General features: G+C 45.1%; 1 long non-coding RNA gene across 1 annotated transcript in view; it reads right to left on the reverse strand.

The window, feature by feature from the left end:
* The window catches only part of LOC128085407 (uncharacterized), a 117,261-nt gene extending 91,566 nt beyond the window's left edge, over positions 1-25,695 (reverse strand). The window contains exons 1-2 of the long non-coding RNA XR_008208949.1: positions 24,300-25,695; positions 6,599-6,964 (exon numbers count right to left, since the gene is read on the reverse strand). This is a non-coding gene — a long non-coding RNA (uncharacterized LOC128085407). The remainder of the gene's footprint in view (positions 1-6,598; positions 6,965-24,299) is intronic.
* Between the last annotated feature and the right edge of the window lie 842 nt (positions 25,696-26,537).

A 26,537-nucleotide genomic window follows, 5' to 3' on the forward strand; every position in this document is an offset into this window, starting at 1 on the left:
ACGTTGCTTTGGGAATGTTAGAGGAAAGCTTTAAGTGCAAGGAAAGGGACCAATTGCACTCAGCAGGATCACACCTCCAACCCTTTTTGCCTCACACATTTGTCAGGTTCCATGTGACGCCACAAAGCGTGTTACTGTAGCAGAGGATTTATCCCAGTCTGTAATGGTGTGATGGAGGATTTACGCCCAGATCTGACCTTTTAAATGTTTACAGTTGTTGTCCTGCTTGTAAGAAGGCTGGGACCCCATCCAGTTCTCTAATCCTTCCTGCTCAGTTATTTCACAAGCACAGCCTGGAAAATAGTCTGAGCCTGTAACAAGTCTGCACTTTAACCTCCTTCCCTTCTATGTGAATATTCCCATCAGCACTTGGGGAACTCATCTTGTAATTAAAGATAAGCATGTCTACAAGTTTCCAGGCTACTGCTTTAGAAGACACGCAGTGTAGGTTTGACAGATGGGAAAGGAGGGGACAGTTTAATAGAAGCCATATAAACACACGCATGCTTGGATATACACCTATTACCTACCTATACAAGTTACTTTTCTATTTGTTTTTGGCTTGTTTTGCAGTTCAGGGGCCCAAGTTCTGAGTGTCCAAAGAGCAGTAAGAACTTAGCCTTCTGGGATACTTTTTCCTGTTAAAATCTTTCTTTTCTGTACTGACAAGTTGGTTTAGCTTTTAGCACTGCATGAGAAAGTGAATGTTCCTTTGCAAGATGCACGGTGCCCCTTTATGTTTGTTGTTACATAGTTGGTTTTCAGTTAGTTTTGCAGTGCAAGCACAGCTGGCTTTTCAGTACTGTGGTAGCTAGACAAGATTTTTCCCATCAGTAATTTTGCCCACAGCTAACTCACTTTGAATATGTCCCAGCTGAAACCAAAACAGTCCTGCCGGTCCAGTATGATCCAGTTAAAACACTGAAGTTATAGAATGGGAAACCAGACAATGCTCTGTTCCTTATGTGTGTGATGCTCATTCCAGCATCAGTGAGCCTGCTGCTTGGGCCAGACCATATGGAATATGTGAAACATATATTGAGAGAGGTTTTGAGGGCTGTTTTCTGAGGAAATCCTGGCTGAGCAAGACTGTGTTTATACCTTGATTCATAATGCATGGGTATTTTTTGGTTTGTTTGTTTAGAAGTATTACATAAAACAAAAATCCCACTGTGGAGGTGGAAGGGGAATTTCTCCAAGTAGATCCCTCAGCTTTGCCAAAGGAAAGCTGAAGCCAGCAAACCTGGTACTCCGTAAGGCCTTCAAAATGCTGAGGTCTGTGTTTTTTCATTTTCTGTTCTTGTCTCTATACCATCATTAAAATAGTTATCCCATGAAAGATTTCTGTACTAGTCCTCCTTAAAATATACTGATTTTTTAATAAATGATATGGTCAGGAAAAAAGGCCAGATGCACAAAGGAGGCTGCCTAGTGCAAAACCTAATGCAAGGCTTCATGCAAAACTAGCTTTCAAAAGAGGAGAGAGTGAGCAGAAGAAGCATTGGTATGAGGCTGTCCACTGTCCAGAATAGGCCATATCTGTCACCTCAGAATATTCAACATCTACTGTTGAAGGCCATGAAAGGCATTATAAACTAGTGTGTGATCAAAGTTATAAACAGAGAGGTTTTGCTGTGGCCATGTGAGATTAATACTCATCTGCTTATGTTAAGGTCTGTTCAGGTTTGGCTGGCACTGTGTTCAGGTAAAATAAGAAGTGCTGATAAGGGAAGGTGGAAATGAAGAACAGTTTCATTAGGTCATAACTGTAAAACCTTTTAGCTTGCTTGGGCTTCACTGAGAAAAGAGGGATTGTTTTGCTCCACTGGTTTGACTGTTGCTGAGGGTGGCCATAGGGTGGCCTGGGCTGCGAGCTGGACGTGGTTTGAGCACGTGATTACAGCCAAGCTGTAATCTGTCCATATAAGCAAGTTCAGACCTCATGCTGGCCTGATGTGCTCAAGCCCACCTCCAGCCTTTGCTGCTTATTTTTGTGTGAAAGCATATTGCACTATAAAGAAAGCCTCTGCTAACTCACCTGCGTGTACATACATGCCCAAATAAGTTTATATTTGGAGAACTGAGGAACTGTAACTTGTAAGAACTCATTCAATTAGTCAGTCACTTTGAAAGTGTTGTCATCCATGGATTAAATAAGCTACTTTGCAGCCAAACTAGTTCGATCAATAGATCAATGCCAAGTGTTGGTTTTTTCGTTGAGCAAATTGCTTGTTGTACAGACAGCATTTGCCTTTGGTGGTTTCTCTTTTCAGGTGGGAATGTTAAAAGTGCAGTAGATTGACACCTGCCCTCAATATGCCTAGCTTTTCAGACAAGTGATTAGAAACACAATTTACTTTTTTCTAGAACATGGTTGTCCAAACTGATGGCTTACCTGGGCCTCAGTGAGTGAGCAGGAATTGGACTGCATATAAAGTATGTAATAAATGTAATGTGTTTAAGTAACAAAGCTTATTTCTTTATTATTAAAACATGAAAAACAGAGAGAAACAAAAACATAAAGTCAGTGGGATGTTTGACCTTGTTTTGTTGAAATTAATCCATCAGGCTGTTTCAATGGCACTGGTTGCCATTCTTGGTGAGTTCTCAAGGTGTTTATCAGAGACTTTGGATGAAATATGCTTTATCCTTGACAATAATTGCTCACAAATGTATGTACTACTGAAAAGTGACGACATGAATAAGGTGTGACTGTGAAGTGAGGGATGTTTTTCTCTGGTAAAAGAAGGATTGTGAAAGTCTGGTGAAGAGATGTGACAAAATTTTTTTGAGTTAGATGTCTGATCGTATCTCTATACTCTATTTCCATGTGAAAATTTGCAAGTAGTGTGTTTATGTTGCATGAAAATGGAGTTGCAAGTATACAATAAAATGATGATTTTTTTGGTAGTCTTGAAACCTATCCTCAAATTTATTTGTCAAAATGGAAAGCGTGGCTGCATATTTTTCACCGTTCACAGGACTGTGTTTAGCCACTGTGTCAAAATACACGAAACTGTCTGCCATAATTTGAGCTTGCCATAGTTTAAGTTTCATTTCAAATGCTGGTATTGTCTGAAACATAGCACAGAAAAGGTGATTTTCACCCTGGAGATGCATGTTTGACTCATTTAAATGCGCTGCCAAATCCACCAAAAAGGCTAGATCTGTGAGCCGTTTTTAATCCGTATTTAATCTAAATAACTGCTGTGAAACTTTGCATCTACGTGGCTAACCACTGTTCACTGCAAAAGAACAAGTTGGGTGTACTATGCAGTTTTGCAATTGTTAACTGTTGCAAGAGATTGCAGCAGATAGTGCTGCATGTTACTACAAGAAAAAGTAAATGAAGCACAAATCTTCTACAAGATAAGATTGCTTTATAGTACATTTTATTTCAAGTATAGTTGAGACATTGTTTTCAACTTCATAGGAACCAAAAGTATACAATCTTATTAATAAGTATGCATTATATAAAAATATGAAATTAAATATAAATTATAAATTTAAATTATAAAAGTAAATTATATTATTATTATATACATTCTGTGTTATTATATAAATGTTATGTACATGCAAGAGTTAAATTGTACTTCCTTAACTGAGACAAAATGAAAACGGGGGGGGAAATTTACTGATGTCAATTTTCACTATGTGGTTTAGGGACAGTCCTTTGGATTTGTCCCTGAAAGAAGCACATCAGGATTCTTGGCTGGCAGACAGAAGAGACTTAGAGTTGGTCTTGTGTCAGATGAAGCTGTGAAGTTGATGTGTATATCGTTCTTCTAGCTATAATGCCTTCTGCACCTTCACTCTTTGTTCCTATAGGAGTGAAAGGTTCATGGTGTTTGGGGAGCATCCTCTTTGGAGATCAAGGTGCATTATGTTGTTAGATAGAGTGCTCTCAGCTCGCGCTGCCATCCAGAGGAGTTGAGATGGAATTCAGCCTTCTGCAAGAGATTTAATACGTTGTAATTTAGCTTTATGAGCTAGGAATTGAAGTTTTCTGTTTCTTGACTGAGCACCCTGCAGCATTAGTATAGCATTTACAGCTAACTGTAACTCTCAATTGCAGTTAGATATTTATTTCATGTAGTGAAGGTCATTTTTCATACCATTGTTAGCATTTAATGTAGCATTACTGTGACTTTGTCCCACTCTGTAATTTTCTGAATGCCCCAGCCAATTCATTTAAAAAAAAAACCAAAAAACATTACAGATAATTAAAAATGCAATTAAAAAAAGAGTGTCATGCTGTCTTTGGGCAATTGAAGCTGCACTAATCAGAAGGAACTAGGATCTCTTTGGGTCAAGCAAGGTAGCTCAAGATATTTATTATGCTGGTTCAGTGGGCAGCAGGTGATGAAAGTACAACCGTGGGCCAGCATGCTAGTGCCCATCCCAGTGTTTCAGGTACAGAGGCAAACCAGGATTTTGCTGGTCCAATTGCTGAATCACTGTGACTTGAATAAGCAAGCTGCAGAAGCTTTCTGAACAGTGACTTCTTAAATGTCAGTCATACCCTACATGTGTGTCAATTAGACACTGTACCGGTGAAGTGAAATGGAGAATGTTGTGAATAAAATCTATGCTCTGTCATCCTCCATTTGTAGATGTAAAGTGATAGAAATGGAACTGTGATGGTAAAATGGATGATGAGATTCACATTCTTTTCTATTCATTCTTGCAGAAAATAGACAAGTGGTCCTTTGGTGGGTTTGCACCAAATTATACTGGTGGAGATCAAGCACTGAAATTCATTTTCTCTGAACTTCCCACATGCTATGATCTGATCAGTAGTTTCAAGGTCAGTAGTTACAAGACTTCAGCTTGCATTTCATTCTTATTCTGCTTTGTTCCATTCAGTGATGATTTCAGCAGTAATTGAAGGTATATGTGAAGACTTTGCGGTCACTGTCATTCCCCCTAAAGGGGGAAGAGAATCTTTCTGCAGCAACCAGAACCAAATGTCATTCAAGCTGGACATTAATTGTGGGGTTCCAATCCAACGAATAAAACCCTGTGGGAATAAGAGTCTCATTCTCTTGAGATTCTTAGGAATATCAAGCATGCAAGCAAAAGATGAAAACCTGGCTAGCTGCAGATTTCAGGATACAAACTCTGTGTATCTTGTACTTTGAACAGAGTAACATATGGGTCACTGCAGCATTGCCATGGGATGTTTCCCATTCTCCCCACCCAAAGATTCCGTGTTCCCTTTCTCTGCTGACACTTACTGTGGCAGGACTCCTACTTCCTTTGATTCCTGGGCTTCTTTGTGGACTTGTCACGCCTGCTGAGAAATGGTTGAAGATGAGAACAGATGAGAACTGCATTGTCCCATACTCCAGAGGGAAACAGCTGTGCAACTCTAATGATAGAACTAGAGAGGTTTAGGGTACAGGAGGTTGTGCAAAGCACTGAAGAATCCCTGCTGCTTGTTGCATCCATGTACAGCTGCCACCACCTACATAGCGTGCTCCCTAGAAATCCCCCAAGTGTGGTTTTATGTTGTGCATACAGTTCTACTCTGGGAGCCAAAAACAAGCGTGGCAAAGTGATAGTGTGGGAAGTCTGGCTTTGGCAGTAAAAAACCAAAAGTATGATAAACAGTACTCCTCATCATGGAGTATCTCAGACTTGCTATATGATGCATTTCCTTACAAGCCTCTAGAATATGAGTGGTAAAGTAGTGATGTAAACCTGATGGTTGTGAGAGGATGAGACAGACGTATGTGTCCTGAACAGAAATATTTGTCCAGGAACAGCACACCAGCTACGCTCTGTTACTTGTGGCACTGCTTGTGTTTTGCAGGCAGCGTTTCACAGTGGACTGAGTTGCGTATGTTTAAGTGCATGCATGCTTCATCCATCATGTAATGAGGGATGGGAAAGCCATTTTGAGGAAGTGAGCTTGATTCACTCTCTCTCTGGAGTACTTGTTGAAGGTGTTTACAGATGGTATTTATTTGGGAAGTGCAATCAGTAGAGACTGCTCTTTGGAGCCTCTCCTCCAACTGCTAGCTATTACAGGTGATTCTTTGATTTGTAATTGTGTGCTTCTTTTCTTAGCTCCCCATTTCTGCCCTGGTGTCCTTTGTGGAAGCTCTGGAGGTTGGCTACAGCAAACACAACCTAATGCATGCTGCCGATGTGACACAAACAGTCCATGACCTCCTTTTGAAGACAGGTGTAGTGGTAGCAGGTACAGGAGTTGGCATCCTTAGTACGTACTGAAATGGCAGCAGTTTTTGTTTGGTAAGGAGATGATCATTATCCACAGCAGAGCCATTTGTGCTGTAGAAACAATGTGCTTTGCAGGGGCTGTGCTAATGCAAGTAGGCATTTGGGATTCCTTGGAAGAATTGGGTGAGGGTATGGGTAACTGTTGTAACTGATGGGAGAGAGGATGAGTGAAAAGGCAAGCTGAATTCTCCCCTCTGCCATCAATCTGCTGGCTGAGTCTAGCAAGTCAGTTTGTTGGGATTTCATTTCCCTTTCTGTGAAGAAACAAATTGCCTGAGCTTTCTTCAGAATACAAAATGAAGTAATGTATTGCTTAACCCAGTTTGGCACCCCTTTTCAAGCTATTGCTCACCTTTTTGTCTTGCTGTCCGGTCCTGGGCGCTGTCTCTTGAGCCCACGTGGAGGTGGATCCACCTCCATGGGCTGCTGCTCCTCTGGAGGTGGATCCACCTCCATTGGCTCCTCTGCCTCTGTAGGTGGATCCACCTCCATCGGCTCCACTTTCCACCTCCTCCCCATGAGCTTCTGCTTTTTCAGGGGAGGAGGATCCATTCTTACGTGGCGCCTCTTCTCCTCTTGCTGTTGGTGTGGCAGTTGGAGGGCTCGGAACACGAGGCAGTGACATCAGCAGAGTTCCATGGCAACCCAAAAACAAGAGTTTTTGGAGTTGGGGCCTATGGCCTGAGAGTTGCCCCAATTTTGAAGGAGAAGGAAGGACCTGGAGAACTAAAGGACTGTGTCCTGGGAAGGGCTCATCTGTTGCATTGTGCTTGCCAGAGAGAATTAGTGGCACTTGGGCCAAAGGCCCCGTGGAGACTCCCTTTCTTCATCCCGTGCCTCCAATCCATTTGTACTGATGAGTGGGAGGTAGAGAGTCCTCTTCCTGGCAGCAGCTGGGCTCCTGCAAGTGGAGGCCAACAGTACCGTTGCCCCAGAGTAGTGGAGAGGGGACAGGCACTCCTCAGGAAGCCTAGGGACATGCAGTCAATAAAGAGCTGCTGAATTTGCAGGGTGAAGTGAGTTCTCTTTTGCTGAGCTTCCCTCTTGCCCCGTAGGCTCGGAGCGCTGAAGGTAATCCCAAAGAGAAGGTGATGGTGGGAGAAGGCTGGGATGCTTGTACAAAGCATCCGGGTACCACTGTGATGTTTTCCGTGGGGAAGGGAGTGTTGGAACTTTGCCTTTTCTTCTTTCTGAGCCTGTTTAGTCAGGCTCAGGTCTGTTGATAATTTCCTGGCCTGTGGGAATATTCTTTGAGTAAAAGAAAGAATAGAGTTCAGAACTTGAAAACGGTCATATCCTTGAAGTTTCCAGCTCTGTTGTAGCGTTCAGCTGCGAAGGTGGCGAGTTAGTAACATGCTGAAATCAATCATGAGTTTGCAGAGGGAAGAATGAAAATGTGGGTGCAGAGAAATGGAGCAGGAAATGTATCAGTGAGTGTGCGAGCAGGGATTTTCTATCACTGTTGAAGGTGACAATCAGCTGTGGAGTAATGACAGAATCACAGAATTGTAGGGGTTGGAAGGGACCTCCAGAGCTCATCGAGTCCAACCCCCTGCCAAAGCAGTTCCCTACAGCAGGTCGCACAGGTCGGCATCCAGGCAGGTCTTGGACATCTCCAGAGCAGGAGACTCCCCCACCTCCCTGGCAGCCTGTTCCACTGCTCCTCACCTCACTGCACAGAAGTTCCTTCGCACATTGGTGCAGAACTTCCTATGCTGCAGTTTCCGGCCGTTTCCCCTTGTCCTGTCTCCACTCACCACTGAAAAGGGTCCGGCCTCGCCATTCAGCCCCCCACACCTCAGATACTGATAGACCTGGATCAGGTCCCCTCTCAGTCTTCTTTTCTCCAGGCTGAACAGACCCAATTCACTCAGCCTTTCTTCATAGCAGAGATGCTCCAGGCCCTTCACCATCTTGGTGGCCCTCCACTGGACTGTTTCCAAGAGATCCCTGTCTTTTTTGTCCTGGGGAGCCCAGAACTGGACGCAGTGCTCCGGAGGAGGCCTTACCAGGGCAGAGTAGAGGGGGAGGATCACCTCCCTCGACCTGCTGGCCACGCTCTTTTTAATACACGCCCGGATGCCATTGGTCCTCTTGGCCACACGGGCACACTGCTGGCTCATGGCCGACCTGTCGTCCACCAGGACACCCAGGTCCCTCTCCGCAGGGCTCCCCTCCAGCAGCTCATCCCCCAACCTGTAGTGGTGCATGCAATTATTCCTCCCCAGATGCAAGACTCTACACTTGCTTTTGTTAAACCTCATCCGGTTTTTTTGTGCCCAGCTCTGCAGCCTGTCCAGGTCTTGCTGAATGGCAGCACAGCCTTCAGGCGTGTCAGCCAATCCTCCCAACTTCGTATCATCACAAACTTGCTGAGGGTGGCCACTATCCCCTCATCAAGGTCACTGATGAAGATGTTGAACAAGAGCGGAGCCAGCAGGTTACAGGCCTCCAACCGGCCTCTGCACCACCAACAGTGACCCTCTGTGCTCTGCCAGTCAGCCAGTTCTCAATCCACCTCACTGTCCACTCATCTATCCCACACTTGCTCAGCTTTGTTATAAGGATGTCGTGGGGGACAGGATCCAATGCCTTGCTGAAATCAAGGTAGACTACATCCACTGCTCTGCCCCCATCCACCCAGCCAGAGACAACATCATAGAAGGCCACCAGGTTGGTCAAGCACGACCTCCCCCTGGTGAACCCGTGCTGACTGCTCCTGATAACCTGCTCTTCTTCCAGTTGTCTGGAGATGACATCCAGCACCAGCTGTTCCATCACCTTTCCAGGGACAGAGGTGAGGCTGACTGGCCTATAATTGCCTGGGTCTTCCTTCTTGCCTTTTTTGAAGACCTGGGTGACGTTGGCTATCTTCCAGTCTTCAGGCACCTCCCCCGTCCTCCAAGACTTGTCAAAGGTGACAGAAAGCAGTTCAGCAATCACCTCTGCCAGCTCCCTCAGCACCCGTGGATGAATCCCATCGGGTGCCATGCATTGGTGAACATTGGTGTTGCCTAGGCGCTCCCGGAGCACCTCTTCCCTGACAGAAGGGAGGTCTTCCATTCCCCAGATCCTCTCACTCACCTCCAGGGTCTCAGATTCCCGAGGGGGAGCTTTTTCACTGAAGACAGAAGCAAAGAGGGCATTCAGTATCTCTGCCTTCTCAGCATCCCCCGTTACCAGAACACCCGCGTCACTTAGCAGGGGAGCCACATTCTCCCTAGTCTTCCTTTTACTGTTAACGTACTTGAAAAAACCTTTTTTATTATCCTTTATCCTAATATTCTGAGAGTTTTGAGATTTCAATTGAAAAGTGAGAGATCACAAGTAGGCTGAAAGAAACAGATTTCATTCCTGGGGAAATGGCAAGCTTCTCAATTTAGGCAGGATACCTGTGTCAGTACCACAAACACAGGTTTGCCACCAGTTATCTGCGCAGCAGCTTTGCTGAGGTGTCATATTTGTGCAGGAGACAACTGACTTGTGGTTCAAGCATGGCATGCAGTGGTGGAAAAAATGCATCATCAAAAGGAATGTATACAGGGGCATTACACATGTAAAGATTGGGAAGCAGTCCTTCTACTCTCGTCTACACAGGAAAGATACTCAGGGTACTGAATCCTTTTCATTTTTGGATAGTACAGTTTATTTATCAGAAGATAGGGAGGATTTGCACAAAGGCCACTGAGTGCAACAAGAATGATCCAACATGACCTTCATTTACAGAATGGAAGCATTCATTCCCCCCTTTTTCCAGCCCCAGATTTACATGTGTAATCCTGCAGATGGGATCTCGTGTCTTTCTTCTCTTAGAACCACACCCTGTGGCCAGACTGTGGGAGAACATGCCTGTTATGGTACATCCTCAGCAGTGACAGAGCAATGCAATACTTATCAGCTGTGCTGAGCAGGCATAAGCCTCAGGGCATCCTTCTTCCCTTTCTGTATTTGTAAGATAGTAAAGGTCATAAGCAGTGTGGAGTGGGCTAGAGGAAGTAGGATCCCTGAATATCAGCAAAGGCACGGACTAATTTTGCTCCAGGTGAGACGTGTGTGTCCTGAACAGAAATATTTGTCCAGGAACAGCACACCAGCTACGCTCTGTTACTTGTGGCACTGCTTGTGTTTTGCAGGCAGCGTTTCACAGTGGACTGAGTTGCGTGGCTGCATATTTTTCACTGTTCACAGGACTGTGTTTAGCCACTGTGTCAAAATACATGAAACTGTCTGCCATAGTTTGAGCTTGCCATAGTTTAAGTTTCATTTCAAATGCTGGTATTGTCTGAAACATAGCACAGAAAAGGTGATTTTCACCCTGAAGATGCGTGTTTGACTCATTTAAATGAGCTGTCAAATCCACCAAAAAGGCAAGATCTGTGAGCCGTTTTTAATCTTCATGTTCTGGCACAAATTTTCCTTTAGATTCCATAAAGAACTTGATTTCGCTTTGCAAATCATAAACTTTTTAGTGTTTTACCCTGTCTTAGCCACCTTCCTTCAGAAAAGCAAATGCTGACCCTGTAACTGGCATTCATACTTCTACTGAACTCCATGAATTGGAGATGATTCAGTGCCTTGGACTTCATGAAATTCACTGCCTTGATGAAGATTTGTATGAAATTATCCATTTTTAAAGCTTTTGCACATGAATTTTCTTGATCCCTGATATTTTACTGCGGCAGGGCTCAGGCCGCAGGCTGGACATGCCTGTTGAAGAAGAATATTCACACCAGCATATTGTTTTGAGGGGTACACTGTGCTTATCGTGGACTGCCATCTAGATAGCTCAAGTGTTTTAAACAGAAGGTTCACTTCAGGAATATCACTGCTTTGTCCAAGACAGAACATTTGTCTCGGGTCCAAGAGGGAAGCCATCTGTGTTTGTTGCACTGCTGAGTGAAACCTTTCAGGCTGTTATAGTCTCTACGGCCCAGAAGAGTCTGGGATTTGTATCTGCTGTGACAGATGGGCAATGTGAACATCATCCTTGCTGCCCCTGCAAAGGCTGGGGGATTGTTTCAAAAGGCTGGAAGATGATAATCCCATTTAGAGTGGCAAAAGAAATTCCTATGTCAAGGGTCAGTGGCTGCCAGGGTGCAGCACTGGGGAAAAGAAGAGTCACTTTCAGATGTCAAGTGAATGAGTGTAGAGGGTGCAGATTCTACATTTAGAGAGGTGCCTTAGCATTTTCTGTTGGCACGTGCCTGTGATTGATTCATCCTTCCTACTCCAGGCAGAGGAAACCAGGAGCAAGTAAGGGTGAAAAGGACATGATGAATACATTTTTTCAGACTTGTCTCTCCTAAAGACTCTGTTACATGTTTTCATCAATCCTTATGTAAGGAGGCTTTGAGGAGGGATTAGTTGTAGGGAAAAGCCCATGTCACAATGCAGTAAATGGCAAATGGCATGGAAACTATATTCCAGGCAGATGTAGAACAAAGCAGCAGTGGATGACTTCTGGCCCTTCATTTTTACTTAAATGAACAAGTCTTACATAGCATGGGATGAAGGTGAGAACTAGGGCCAAGTGAGAGGTGCCCTTTGTCTCTGGGAAATGTTTGTCTCCTTTCTTCTCTGAGGCATTAGAGTTGTTATACTGTTCCTTATGCTGGAACTGTCATTCTTCACCTTCCTCTCCAAAGTCTTGCTCTAGTTAGTGAAATTCTGAATCAGCTTCTTCCTGAACACTGAACTATGAGAAAACAGGCTGTTTCTGTGCCTTGCAGCGTGGTGGCAAAGAGAGGAAGTAATCTAAGCTGATACTGGAGAACACTCCTGACAGTATTTAGGTTTGCATTACCCAGTAAACACTGCATTAGAAGAGAAATAAACTAGGCTTCATTGAAACAAGACTACAAGGCTTTCAACGCATAAAACGTAGAAGCAAAAAGAATCTCACATAGGAGGGTATTCAGAGATGAATTCTGGGAAGCTGAAAACTGCCTCATTTTAACTTCATTGGGAATCTTTCAGATCATTGCAGTCAAGCTGAAGGTGTTGTGCCTCCTGAGCCCTGGTGAAGGTGGATCCTTTTCCACCACTTGTTCTTCATCTGGAAGTGGAGTCACTTCCCCAGGCTCTACGGTCTCCTCATCCACTTTCATTGACTCCTCATCAAATCTCCTTCCCATCAACTCATGCTTCTTTAGCAGGGGGGGATCCAATGTCCTTCCTAGCTAGGTCCACCTCTCCTGTAGATTCTGCCACTGTCTTTTGCTGCTCTGCAACTGGTTTATCAGCTGCAGGGTGCCTTGTATGTTTGGGGCCTAGAACAGAAGGCAGTGAAGTGGCTGAGAGAAATCTAAATAACTGCTGTGAAACTTTGCATCTACGTGGCTAACCACTGTTCACTGCAAAAGAACAAGTTGGGTGTACTATGCAGTTTTGCAATTGTTAACTTTTATCTGTTGCAAGAGATTGCAGCAGATAGTGCTGCACGTTACTGCAAGAAAAAGTAAATGAAGCACAAATCTTCTACAAGATAAGATTGCTTTATAGGACATTTTATTTCAAGTATAGTTGAGACATTGTTTTCAACTTCATAGGAACCAAAAGTATACAATCCTATTAATAAGTATGCATTATATAAAAATATGAAATTAAATATAAATTATAAATTTAAATTATAAAAGTAAATTATATTATTATTATATACAAATTCTATGTTGTTATATAAATGTTATGTACATGCAAGAGTTAAATTGTACTTCCTTAACTGAGACAAAATGAAAACAGGGGGGGAAATTTACTGATGTCAATTTTCACTATGTGGTTTAGGGACAGTCCTTTGGATTTGTCCCTGAAAGAAGCACATCAGGATTCTTGGCTGGCAGACAGAAGAGACTTAGAGTTGGTCTTGTGTCAGATGAAGCTGTGAAGTTGATGTGTATATCGTTCTTCTAGCTATAATGCCTTCTGCACCTTCACTCTTTGTTCCTATAGGAGTGAAAGGTTCATGGTGTTTGGGGAGCATCCTCTTTGGAGATCAAGGTGCATTATGTTGTTAGATAGTGAGTGCTCTCAGCTCGCGCTGCCATCCATAGGAGTTGAGATGGAATTCAGCCTTCTGCAAGAGATTTAATACGTTGTAATTTAGCTTTATGAGCTAGGAATTGAAGTTTTCTGTTACTTGACTGAGCACCCTGCAGCATTAGTATAGCATTTACAGCTAACTGTAACTCTCAATTGCAGTTAGATATTTATTTCATGTAGTGAAGGTCATTTTTCATACCATTGTTAGCATTTAATGTAGCATTACTATGACTTTGTCCCGCTCTGTAATTTTCTGAATGCCCCAGCCAATTCATTTAAACAAAAAACCAAAAAACATTACAGATAATTAAAAATGCAATTAAAAAAAGAGTGTCATGCTGTCTTTGGGCAATTGAAGCTGCACTAATCAGAAGGAACGTGGATCTCTTTGGGTCAAGCAAGGTAGCTCAAGATATTTATTATGCTGGTTCAGTGGGCAGCAGGTGATGAAAGTACAACCGTGGGCCAGCATGCTAGTGCCCATCCCAGTGTTTCAGGTACAAAGGCAAACCAGGATTTTGCTGGTCCAATTGCTGAATCACTGTGACTTGAATAAGCAAACTGCAGAAGCTTTCTGAACAGTGACTTCTTAAATGTCAGTCATACCCTACATGTGTGTCAATTAGACACTGTACCGGTGAAGTGAAATGGAGAATGTTGTGAATAAAATCTATACTCTCTCATCCTCCATTTGTAGATATAAAGTGATAGAAATGGAACTGTGATGGTAAAATGGATGATGAGATTCACATTCTTTTCTGTTCATTCTTGCAGAACATAGACAAGTGGTCCTTTGGTGGGTTTGCACCAAATTATACTGGTGGAGATCAAGCACTGAAATTCATTTTCTCAGAACTTCCCACATGCTATGATCTGATCAGTAGTTTCAAGGTCAGTAGTTACAAGACTTCAGCTTGCATTTCATTCTTATTCTGCTTTGTTCCATTCAGTGATGATTTCAGCAGTAATTGAAGGTATGTGTGAAGACTTTGCGGTCACTGTCATTCCCCCTAAAGGGGGAAGAGAATCTTTCTGCAGCAACCAGAACCAAATGTCATTCAAGCAGGACATTAATTGTGGGGTTCCAATCCAACGAATAAAACCCTGTGGGAATAAGAGTCTCATTCTCTTGAGATTCTTAGGAATATCAAGCATGCAAGCAAAAGATGAAAACCTGGCTAGCTGCAGATTTCAGGATACAAACTCTGTGTATGTTGTACTTTGAACAGAGTGACATTTGGGTCACTGCAGCATTGCCATGGGATGTTTCCCATTCTCCCCACCCAAAGATTCCGTGTTCCCTTTCTCTGCTGACACTTACTGTGGCAGGACTCCTACTTCCTTTGATTCCTGGGCTTCTTCGTGGACTTGTCACGCCTGCTGAGAAATGGTTGAAGATGAGAACAGATCAGAACTGCATTGTCCCATACTCGAGAGGGAAACAGCTGTGCAACTCTAATGATAGAACTAGAGAGGTTTAAGGTACAGCAGGTTGTGCAAAGCACTGAAGAATCCCTGCTGCTTGTTGCATCTATGTACAGCTGCCACCACCTACATAGCGTGCTCCCTAGAAATCCCCCAAGTGTGGTTTTATGTTGAGCATACAGTTCTACTCTGGGAGCCAAAAACAAGCGTGGCAAAGTGATAGTGTGGGAAGTCTGGCTTTGGCAGTAAAAAACCAAAAGTATGATAAACAGTACTCCTCATCATGGAGTATCTCAGACTTGCTATATGATGCATTTCCTAACAAACCTCTAGAATATGAGTAGTAAAGTAGTGATGTAAACCTGATGGTTGTGAGAGGATGAGACAGACGTGTGTGTCCTGAACAGAAATATTTGTCCAGGAACAGCACACCAGCTACGCTCTGTTACTTGTGGCACTGCTTGTGTTTTGCAGGCAGCGTTTCACAGTGGACTGAGTTGCGTATGTTTAAGTGCATGCGTGCTTCATCCATCATGTAATGAGGGATGGGAAAGCCATTTTGAGGAAGTGAGCTTGATTCACTCTCTCTCTGGAGTACTTGTTGAAGGTGTTTACAGATGGTATTTATTTGGGAAGTGCAATCAGTACAGACTGCTCTTTGGAGCCTCTCCTCCAACTGCTAGCTATTACAGGTGATTCTTTGATTTGTAATTGTGTGCTTCTTTTCTTAGCTCCCCATTTCTGCCCTGGTGTCCTTTGTGGAAGCTCTGGATGTTGGCTATAGCAAACACAACCTAATGCATGCTGCCGATGTGACACAAACAGTCCATGACCTCCTTTTGAAGACAGGTGTAGTGGTAGCAGGTACAAGACTTGGCATCCTTCCTACGTACTGAAATGGCAGCAGTTTTTGTTTGGTAAGGAGATGATCATTATCCACAGCAGAGCCATTTGTGCTGTAGAAACAATGTGATTTGCAGGGGCTGTGCTAATGCAAGTAGGCATTTGGGATTCCTTGGAAGAATTGGGTGAGGGTATGGGTAACTGTTGTAATTGATGGGAGAGAGGATGAGTGAAAAAGGCAAGCTGAATTCTCCCCTCTGCCATCAATCTGCTGGCTGAGTCTAGCAAGTCAGTTTGTTGGGATTTCATTTCCCTTTCTGTGAAGAAACAAATTGCCTGAGCTTTCTTCAGAATACAAAATGAAGTAATGTATTGCTTAACCCAGTTTGGCACCCCTTTTCAGGCTATTGCTCACCGTTTTCGCTTGGTGTCCATTCCTGGGTGCTGTCTCTTGAGGCCACGTGGAGGTGGATCCACCTCCATGGGCTGCTGCTCCTCTGGAGGTGGATCCACCTCCATGGGCTCCTGTTCCTCTGGAGGTGGATCCACCTCCATTGGCTCCTCTGCCTCTGGAGGTGGATCCACCTCCATCGGCTCCACTTTCCACCTCCTCCCCATGAGCTTCTGCTTTTTCAGGGGAGGAGGATCCATTCTTACGTGGCGCCTCTTCTCCTCTTGCTGTTGGTGTGGCAGTTGGAGGGCTCGGAACACGAGGCAGTGACATCAGCAGAGTTCCATGGCAACCCAAAAACAAGAGTTTTTGGAGTTGGGGCCTATGGCCTGAGAGTTGCCCCAATTTTGAAGGAGAAGGAAGGACCTGGAGAACTGAAGGGCTGTGTCCTGGGAAGGGCTCATCTGTTGCATTGTGCTTGCCAGAGAGAATTAGTGGCACTTGGGCCAAAGGCCCCGTGGAGACTCCCTTTCTTCATCCCGTGCCTCCAATCCATTTGTACTGATGAGTGGGAGGTAGAGAGTCCTCTTCCTGGCAGCAGCTGGGCTCCTGCAAGTGGAGGCCAACAGTACTGTTGCCCCAGAGTAGTGGAGAGGGGACAGGCACTCCTCAGGAAGCCTAGGGACATGCAGTCAATAAAGAGCTGCTGAATTTGCAGGGTGATGTGAGTTCTCTTTTGCTGAGCTTCCCTCTTGCCCCGTAGGCTAGGAGCGCTGAAGGTAATCCCAAAGAGAAGGTGATGGTGGGAGAAGGCTGGGATGCTTGTACAAAGCATCCGGGTACCACTGTGATGTTTTCCGTGGGGAAGGGAGTGTTGGAACTTTGCCTTTTCTTCTTTCTGAGCCTGTTTAGTCAGGCTCAGGTCTGTTGATAATTTCCTGGCCTGTGGGAATATTCTTTGAGTAAAAGAAAGAATAGAGTTCAGAACTTGAAAACGGTCATATCCTTGAAGTTTCCAGCTCTGTTGTAGCGTTCAGCTGCGAAGGTGGCGAGTTAGTAACATGCTGAAATCAATCATGAGTTTGCAGAGGGAAGAATGAAAATGTGGGTGCAGAGAAATGGAGCAGGAAATGTATCAGTGAGTGTGCGAGCAGGGATTTTCTATCACTGTTGAAGGTGACAATCAGCTGTGGAGTAATGACAGAATCACAGAATTGTAGGGGTTGGAAGGGACCTCCAGAGCTCATCGAGTCCAACCCCCTGCCAAAGCAGTTCCCTACAGCAGGTCGCACAGGTCGGCATCCAGGCAGGTCTTGGACATCTCCAGAGCAGGAGACTCCCCCACCTCCCTGCAGCCTGTTCCAGTGCTCCTCACCTCACTGTACAGAAGTTCCTTCGCACATTGGTGCAGAACTTCCTATGCTGCAGTTTCCGGCCGTTTCCCCTTGTCCTGTCTCCACTCACCACTGAAAAGGGTCCATCCTCGCCATTCAGCCCTCCACACCTCAGATATTTATAGACCTGGATCAGGTCCCCTCTCAGTCTTCTTTTCTCCAGGCTGAACAGACCCAGTTCACTCAGCCTTTCTTCATAGCAGAGATGCTCCAGGCCCTTCACCATCTTGGTGGCCCTCCGCTGGACTCTTTCCAAGAGATCCCTGTCTTTTTTGTCCTGGGGAGCCCAGAACTGGATGCAGTGCTCCAGATGAGGCCTCACCAGGGCAGAGTAGAGGGGGAGGATCACCTCCCTCGTTCTGCTGGCCACGCTCTTTTTAATACACGCCCGGATGCCATTGGCCCTCTTGGCCACAAGGGCACGCTGCTGGCTCATGGCCGACCTGTCGTCCACCAGGACACCCAGGTCCCTCTCCGCAGAGCTCCCCTCCAGCAGCTCATCCCCCAACCTGTAGTGGTGCATGCAATTATTCCTCCCCAGATGCAAGACTCTACACTTGTTTTTGTTAAACCTCATCCGGTTTTTCTCTGCCCAGCTCTGCAGCCTGTCCAGGTCTTGCTGAATGGCAGCACAGCCTTCAGGCGTGTCAGCCAATCCTCCCAACTTCGTATCATCACAAACTTGCTGAGGGTGGCCACTATCCCCTCATCAAGGTCACTGATGAAGATGTTGAACAAGAGCGGACCCAGCACCGACCCCTGAGGAACAGCGCTGCTTACAGGCCTCCAACCGGCCTCTGCACCACCAACAGTGACCCTCTGTGCTCTGCCAGTCAGCCAGTTCTCAACCCATCTCACTGTCCACTCATCTGTCCCACACTTGCTCAGCTTTGTTATAAGGATGTCGTGGGGGACAGGATCCAATGCCTTGCTGAAATCAAGGTAGACTACATCCACTGCTCTGCCCCCATCCACCCAGCCAGAGACAACATCATAGAAGGCCACCAGGTTGGTCAAGCACGACCTCCCCCTGGTGAACCTGTGCTGACTGCTCCTGATAACCTGCTCTTCTTCCAGTTGTCTGGAGATGACATCCAGCACAGCTGTTCCATCACCTTTCCGGGGACAGAGGTGAGGCTGACTGGCCTATAATTGCCTGGATCTTCCTTCTTGCCTTTTTTGAAGACCGGGGTGACGTTGGCTATCTTCCAGTCTTCAGGCACCTCCCCCATCCTCCAAGACTTGTCAAAGGTGACAGAAAGCAGTTCAGCAATCACCTCTGGCAGCTGCCTCAGCACCCGTGGATGAATCCCATCGGGTGCCATGCATTGGTGAACATTGGTGTTGCCTAGGCGCTCCCGGAGCACCTCTTCCCTGACAGAAGGGAGGTCTTCCATTCCCCAGATCCTCTCACTCACCTCCAGGGTCTTGGATTCCCGAGGGGGAGCTTTTTCACTGAAGACAGAAGCAAAGAAGGCATTCACTATCTCCGCCTTCTCAGCATCCCCCGTTACCAGAACACCCGCGTCACTTAGCAGGGGAGCCACATTCTCCCTAGTCTTCCTTTTACTGTTAACGTACTTGAAAAAACCTTTTTTATTATCCTTTATCCTTTATCCTAATATTCTGAGAGTTTTGAGATTTCAGATGAAAAGTGAGAGATCACAAGTAGGCTGAAAGAAACAGATTTCATTCCTGGGGAAATGGCAAGCTTCTCCATTTAGGCAGGATGCCTGTGTCAGTACCACAAACACAGGTTTGCCACCAGTTATCTGCGCAGCAGCTTTGCTGAGGTGTCGTATTTGTGCAGGAGACAATTGACTTGTGGTTCAAGCATGGCATGCAGTGGTAGATAAAATGCATCATCAAAAGGAATGTATAGAGGGGCATTACACATGTAAAGATTGGGAAGCAGTCCTTCTACTCTCGTCTACACAGGAAAGATACTCAGGGTACTGAATCCTTCTCATTTTTGGACAGTACAGTTTATTTATCAGAAGACAGGGAGGATTTGCACAAAGTCCACTGAGTGCAACAAGAATGATCCAACATGACCTTCATTTACAGAATGGAAGCATTCATTCCCCCCTTTTTCCAGCCCCAGATTTACACGTGTAATCCTGCAGATGGGATCTCGTGTCTTTCTTCTCTTAGAACCACACCCTGTGGCCAGACTGTGGGAGAACATGCCTGTTATGGTACATCCTCAGCAGTGACAGAGCAATGCAATACTTATCAGCTGTGCTGAGCAGGCATAAGCCTCAGGGCATCCTTCTTCCCTTTCTGTATTTGTAAGATAGTAAAGGTCATAAGCAGTGTGGAGTGGGCTAGAGGAAGTAGGACCCCTGAATATCAGCAAAAGCACGGACTAATTTTGCTCCAGGTGAGATAATCCCATCTTGGCCATCCCAGGATGTCTTTTTTTGTTTTTTCCAAAACAGTTGTGAGAACAAGTCTGTGTCTGGATGTTCTTGTGGTAGGTAATGGCTGTGGCTTAAATAGGAAAGCGTTGTTTAGAAGAAGTGGTCTTTGGAAGGAGACTTTGTCTTCAATGTCTCCATCCCATCTTCTTAATGGAACGGGTACCTTTCTTGTTGGTTTGAGTTCAGTACAGCCAAGCAAAGAGAGAAGAAAACGCCAAGTTAGAGCTGTGTGGCAGCTTGGAGTAAATCCTACAAGATGATGTAGGAATGTACACACATATCTCTTCAGCTGGTCTGGCTTTCCATAGTCAGCTTCCCAATCAGAGTGAGAATGGCAGTGACTGAGATGACACTGAGTGACAAGTGCTTTGTTTTTGAGTGCTGCGTTCTTTCTTTTGCTGTAGTGATCACCAGGATGCCTTCACGGAGCAACCCAAAGTGGTGGGATCATCGTGAGAAAAGGAAATAGGTTTTAATGAAAGAATGCAATGCTGCAGCTTATTGAAAGGATGCAAGTAGAGTGGTAGTTGTACAAGAGCAAGGCATCTTTTCTGTGTCACTGTTTCAGTGAATGAGATGCTTGGCAATTTTGAATAGCTTCCACAGCATCACTTTCTCTCTCTGGATAGCAGATAGTGATTTTTGTACTGCAGTAGCATGTTTCCTTTCTGCATGACGTGACTGTGGTGATGTAAGGCTTCCTGGTGAAAAAGGGATGGTCAGACATGGAGCGGTGGCCCTACATGCCGTTCATGCAGCTCTGAAAGCAACCAGTCGTGTTCTTGTACCGAGTAAGATGTGACCTGCTGATCAGTGGTGCTAGAGGCAGAACTGAATATTAACAAGACAAAGTGCAGAGATCTTCTTCTGCTTAGGAAGGATTTCTTTTTTTCAGCCTTTTCTGATGCCCATGCTGTCATGGAACTGTTTTGTTGGTTAGCTAATATGCAGCAAATGTAGTTGCTGACAACGTGATGTAGTGTCTGCAGGCAGGCAGGGTGTGCAGTATCAACATGTACTTGACTTTGGCTGCAAAGAATTGTCAGGCCAGGAATTGTAGACTTTGAGGAGGATAAAATGGTTGAAAAGGACCCCACGGATCATTTAGTTCCAACCGCCTGCTGTGTGCAGGGTTGCGAACCAGCAGCCCAGGCTGCCCAGAGCCACATCCAGCCTGGCCTTGAATGCCTGCAGGGATGGGGCATCCACAGCCTCCTTGGGCAACCTGTTCCAGTGCCTCACCAGCCTCTGGGTGAAAAACCTGCTCCTCATATCCAACCTGAACCTCCCCTGTCTCAGTTTACAACCATTCCCCTTGTCCTGTCACCATCCACCCTTGCAAACAGCCGTTCTCCCTCCTGTTTCTACGCTCCCTTCAAGTACTGGAAGGTCACCATGAGGTCTCGTTGGAGCCTTCTCTTCTCCAAGCTGAACAAGCCCAGTTCCCTCGGCCTTTCCTCATAAGAGAGGTGCTGCAGCCCTCTGATCATCTTGGTGGCCCTCGTCTGGACCCGCTCCAGTAGCACTGCATCTTTCTGGTGCTGCACCATCAGTGATGTCATGTTGAACAGCAAATGAGCTGTCCCTAAATCAGCTGGCTGATAAAACCAGTCAAGGCTCTAAGGTTAGCAGAGGGAAAGGCAAATATACGGAACATTGAGGAAGTACTGCAGTTGGGCCAACTCTTGGTTCGGCCAAGAAGTGGAGCAAAGGTCAAATTGAAGACCAAAATGGGTAGAAGATGGCCTTATGACTGTAGCTGCATCGCAGTGCCTACAGATAGCATGAGAGCACTTTGTGACATTTCACCTGAGGCTGCAGGGCCAGGGAGCTGGAAATGTGTAGCCCAGGAACTTTCCCCATCCCTTGCTTCTCCTGCTCTCTTCACTGACAACAGTTTTTGTCCTCCCCCACGAGGTGCCTGTAAAGTTCTGCTTCCCTTCCAATTTGTCTCCAACATGGACATCACATCTGTGCTCAGCTTTTATAGGATGAAAAAATGCTCTGATTTTCCAAGTGTTGCTGGTGCTGCAGGCCTCTGAGCAAAGGGTGATACTGTCTTGTTTCCTTAAGGGGACATTTTTCCCTTGGTATTCAGAGTGAAATGCTACTGTCCTGATAGTCAAGAATATTTCCCTTGGTGCAATGGAAATGACTCAGCAGTCAAACTTAGTGTCTGCTTGGCTATTGCCACTGTGCAGTGCAGAAGAAGAATATTTTGCCATTTTGGAATTCAGTTCATGTTATCTGCCGCAAGAGCACAAAATTACTGCAATGAAAAGACATGTAAAGAAACAGCAACCTTTATTCCTACACAACAGACTACTTCTACAAGAAAGAGTAATTTCTTCTTGAATATAGTGAAACGTTATTTTCAACTTCATAGGAACTAGAAGGAACTGCTATTTTTTAATTAATTCTATAATAAATACCAATTTAAATGTAAAGTCTATAATGTATTTAAATTATAAAACTAAATTCTATTACTGTATATTATACATCTAATTATATGACTCTTATAGATATGCAATCATGAAACGCTACTGCTTCCTAACTGAGACAAAACCAAAACAGTCCAAGAAGGGCGTAGGAGTAGGAGAGAAGGTTTCCTGGTGTTTCTGGAGCATCGTCTTTGGAGCTGGAGGTGCATTAGAGATAGTGAGCGCTGTCAGCTCATGCTGCCATCCATGGGAGTTGAGTTGGAATTGAACCTTCTGCAAGAGATTTGATACGTTATAATGTAGCTTTATGAGTTGGGAATTGAACTCGTCTTCTTCTGTCTCTTGACTGAGCCCCCTGCAGCGCTAGTAGAGGATTGACAGCCAACTGTAACCCTCTAAACCCAAAGATTCCGTGTTCCCTTTCTCTGCTGACACTTACTGTGGCAGGACTCCTACTTCCTTTGACTCCTGGGCTTCTTTGTGGACTTGTCACGCCTGCTGAGAAATGGTTGAAGATGAGAACAGATCAGAACTGCATTGTCCCATACCCAAGAGGGAAACAGCTGTGCAACTCTAATGATAGAACTAGAGAGGTTTAGGGTACAGCAGGTTGTGCAAAGCACTGAAGAATCCCTGCTGCTTGTTGCATCTATGTACAGTTGCCACCACCTACATAGCGTGCTCCCTAGAAATCCCCCAAGTGTGGTTTGATGTTGTGCATACAGTTCTACTCTGGGAGCCAAAAACAAGCGTGGCAAAGTGATAGTGTGGGAAGTCTGGCTTTGGCAGTAAAAAACCAAAAGTATGATAAACAGTTCTCCTCATCATGGAGTATCTCAGACTTGCTATATGATGCATTTCCTTACAAACCTCTAGAATATGAGTAGTAAAGTAGTGATGTAAACCTGATGGTTGTGAGAGGATGAGACAGACGTGTGTGTCCTGAACAGAAATATTTGTCCAGGAACAGCACACCAGCTACGCTCTGTTACTTGTGGCACTGCTTGTGTTTTGCAGGCAGCGTTTCACAGTGGACTGAGTTGCGTATGTTTAAGTGCATGCGTGCTTCATCCATCATGTAATGAGGGATGGGAAAGCCATTTTGAGGAAGTGAGCTTGATTCACTCTCTCTCTGGAGTACTTGTTGAAGGTGTTTACAGATGGTATTTATTTGGGAAGTGCAATCAGTACAGACTGCTCTTTGGAGCCTCTCCTCCAACTGCTAGCTATTACAGGTGATTCTTTGATTTGTAATTGTGTGCTTCTTTTCTTAGCTCCCCATTTCTGCCCTGGTGTCCTTTGTGGAAGCTCTGGATGTTGGCTATAGCAAACACAACCTAATGTATGCTGCCGATGTGACACAAACAGTCCATGACCTCCTTTTGAAGACAGGTGTAGTGGTAGCAGGTACAAGACTTGGCATCCTTCCTACGTACTGAAATGGCAGCAGTTTTTGTTTGGTAAGGAGATGATCATTATCCACAGCAGAGCCATTTGTGCTGTAGAAACAATGTGCTTTGCAGGGGCTGTGCTAATGCAAGTAGGCATTTGGGATTCCTTGGAAGAATTGGGTGAGGGTATGGGTAACTGTTGTAATTGATGGGAGAGAGGATGAGTGAAAAAGGCAAGCTGAATTCTCCCCTCTGCCATCAATCTGCTGGCTGAGTCTAGCAAGTCAGTTTGTTGGGATTTTATTTCCCTTTCTGTGAAGAAACAAATTGCCTGAGCTTTCTTCAGAATACAAAATGAAGTAATGTATTGCTTAACCCAGTTTGGCACCCCTTTTCAGGCTATTGCTCACCTTTTTCTCTTGCTGTCCATTCCTGGGCGCTGTCTCTGGAGCCCACGTGGAGGTGGATCCACCTCCATCAGCTCCTGCTCCTCTGGAGGTGGATCCACCTCCATTGGCTCCTGTTCATCTAGAGGTGGATCCACCTCCATGGGCTCCACTTTTCACCTCCTCCCCATGAGCTTCTTTTTCTGGGGAGGAGGATCCATTTCTGTGAGGTGCTTCTCTGCCTCTTGCTGTTGGTATGGCAGTTCTCTCTCGGTGGGGCCTATGGCCTGAGAGTTGCCCCAGTTTTGAAGGAGAAGGAAGGACCTGGAGAACTGAAGGACTGTGTCCTGGGAAGGGCTCATCTGTTGCATTGTGCTTGCCAGAGAGAATTAGTGGCACTTGGGCCAAAGGCCCCGTGGAGACTCCCTTTCTTCATCCTGTGCCTCCGATCCATTTGTACTGATGAGTGGCAGGATTACTCCAGGAGTGTCCTCTTCCTGGCAGCAGCTGGCTTCCTGCAAGTGGAGGCAGCCTATTGCTCAGCCGAAGCAAGGTGGAGACAAAGGATGCTAACACCCCACAGGCAGCCTAGGGACATGCAGTCAATAAAGAGCTGCTGAATTTGCAGGGTGATGTGAGTTCTCTTTTGCTGACCTTCACTCTTGCCCCGTAGCCTGAAGGAGGTGGCATTTCTGCTGCTCTAGTGTGAGCCTGGCATCTCTGATCCTTCACCACTGAACACCAAAGAGAGAAAAGCCAGTCCTCATTTTATTCCATGCTTCCAGTAGGCAACAGTAGTCAATACTCAAATCTCTCCTCTTCTTTCATTTTCTTAACATTGACAGAAGGAATTTCCCTCAGTATTTCCTGGGACTCCTTGCCAGCTCTTCGGTTGTGAGTTGTCTCATATGACACAAGGCAATGTATTGTTGGGTGTTGTCTTTTAGCAGGCATCTTGATGGTGTTGTGTCTCCTTGGCCCTGATGGACGTGTATTCATTTCCATGGGTTGTTTTTTTTCTGGAGGTGGATTCACCTTGGCTGTTCTTCAGATTTCCTCCCCGTTAGTTGCTCTGTGACTGGTGTGCCAGTAAGAGTGGGGGGTGCTTGAGGGCCCTTTTTTGGGGAATGGCTCACTTACGCCTTTTTGCTTTCCGGATAGAATGTCTGGACTGGCACAGAGACCTGTGCAGCTTTCAGCCCCCTTTCATCCCATGTTTGGGGTCTCCTCACCAAGATGGTGTCAAGAGTGTCCTGAAGGGTCAGATGGTCTCCACTAAAACCCAGCTGCCTGGCTAACTGCAAGTGTAGTCACCCCGGTGCCTGACAGTAGTGATGAGGGGACAAAGCAAAACACTCCTTAGGTAGCAAGGGAAGCATAACCATAGAATCATAGAATATCCTGAGTTCCTTCAGCCTGCCCTGGGAAGTTGTGTGGACTCCCCCTCAGGCTCCCCTTCTGCAGCCTGAAAAAACCAAGGCACCTCAGTCACTGTTTTCCCATCTAGATCCTCTTCCATCTTTGTAGCCCTTCATTGGACATTTGTCCTTCTAATATTCTAACATCAGCTCTGGCTACAGAAGACAGAGGATGATAGTCCAGTGAAGTAGTCTCCTACATGTCTTTTCTTTGCTGATTCTGAATGTCATCTTTGAACAGTGTCTCATGTAAGTCCTTACCTGGTCATCTGACTGGCTTAGTCTGAGCATTGATGGCTTAGAATTTCTCTTTTCTTCTCATCATGGTATGCTTTTGAAGAAAGTAACTTGTTCATTTTTTCAATTGTATTTCTTTTTTTTTTTTTTTTTTAAATTTCTATGGAATATATATCTATAGTCCATATATATTATGTGTTTTGAATATTATTTTTAGTTCTGAGAATTTTTTTAGAAAACAGTTACTCTCAATTAAGTAGGCTTTAAAAAGATATTAAAGAAAGAGCCCTATACTGTGTTGACCATTGATGAACATAAACACATCTTCTAATTAACGTACAGGCAGCTTATTTGACTGCCTCTGTTTTAGCAGCTTACTTAAAGGAACCCACAAAACAGCTCAGTACTGGGTTGCTGAGGGAAGGTGTCAGAGCAGGAGCACTCTGTCCTCTTTAAGCACCAGGATTTGTTTGCATCTGACTGACAGCTGTCTTTCTTGTGGCCCTAGCTCTTGAAGAGTGTTAGCAGTGCTAACAAGGGGAAACAAGGGAATGTTGCAGCTCATGGAGGATCCTGAGAAATCAGTGATCTAGGGCAAGTATTAGAGAGGAGTTGCAGAGTGGTAGCATGGCAGTTGAATGCTATTTCTGGTAGCATAATGGATATGTTTCTGGTACAGCTACTGTAATCAAATAGTGACTAGTGACAGCAGACATATGAGGTGTACAACATTTTCTTCATCCCCTGTCTCTCAACTTTCAGATTCTCAGTTCAGCCCACAAAGCAAAACGAAGTGGAGGAGTCATAATAGTCCTTGCTTGGTTTCTGTTGCTAAGCAAAATATTGCCTGCTAGTCAGAGTAGGATGGTGTCTGCTGTCTGGGATGGTCTTTTTCATTATAGTGATG

Source organism: Tympanuchus pallidicinctus, unplaced genomic scaffold (genome assembly GCF_026119805.1).
Source record: "Tympanuchus pallidicinctus isolate F22 unplaced genomic scaffold, pur_lepc_1.0 scaffold3, whole genome shotgun sequence".
NCBI lineage: Eukaryota > Metazoa > Chordata > Aves > Galliformes > Phasianidae > Tympanuchus > Tympanuchus pallidicinctus.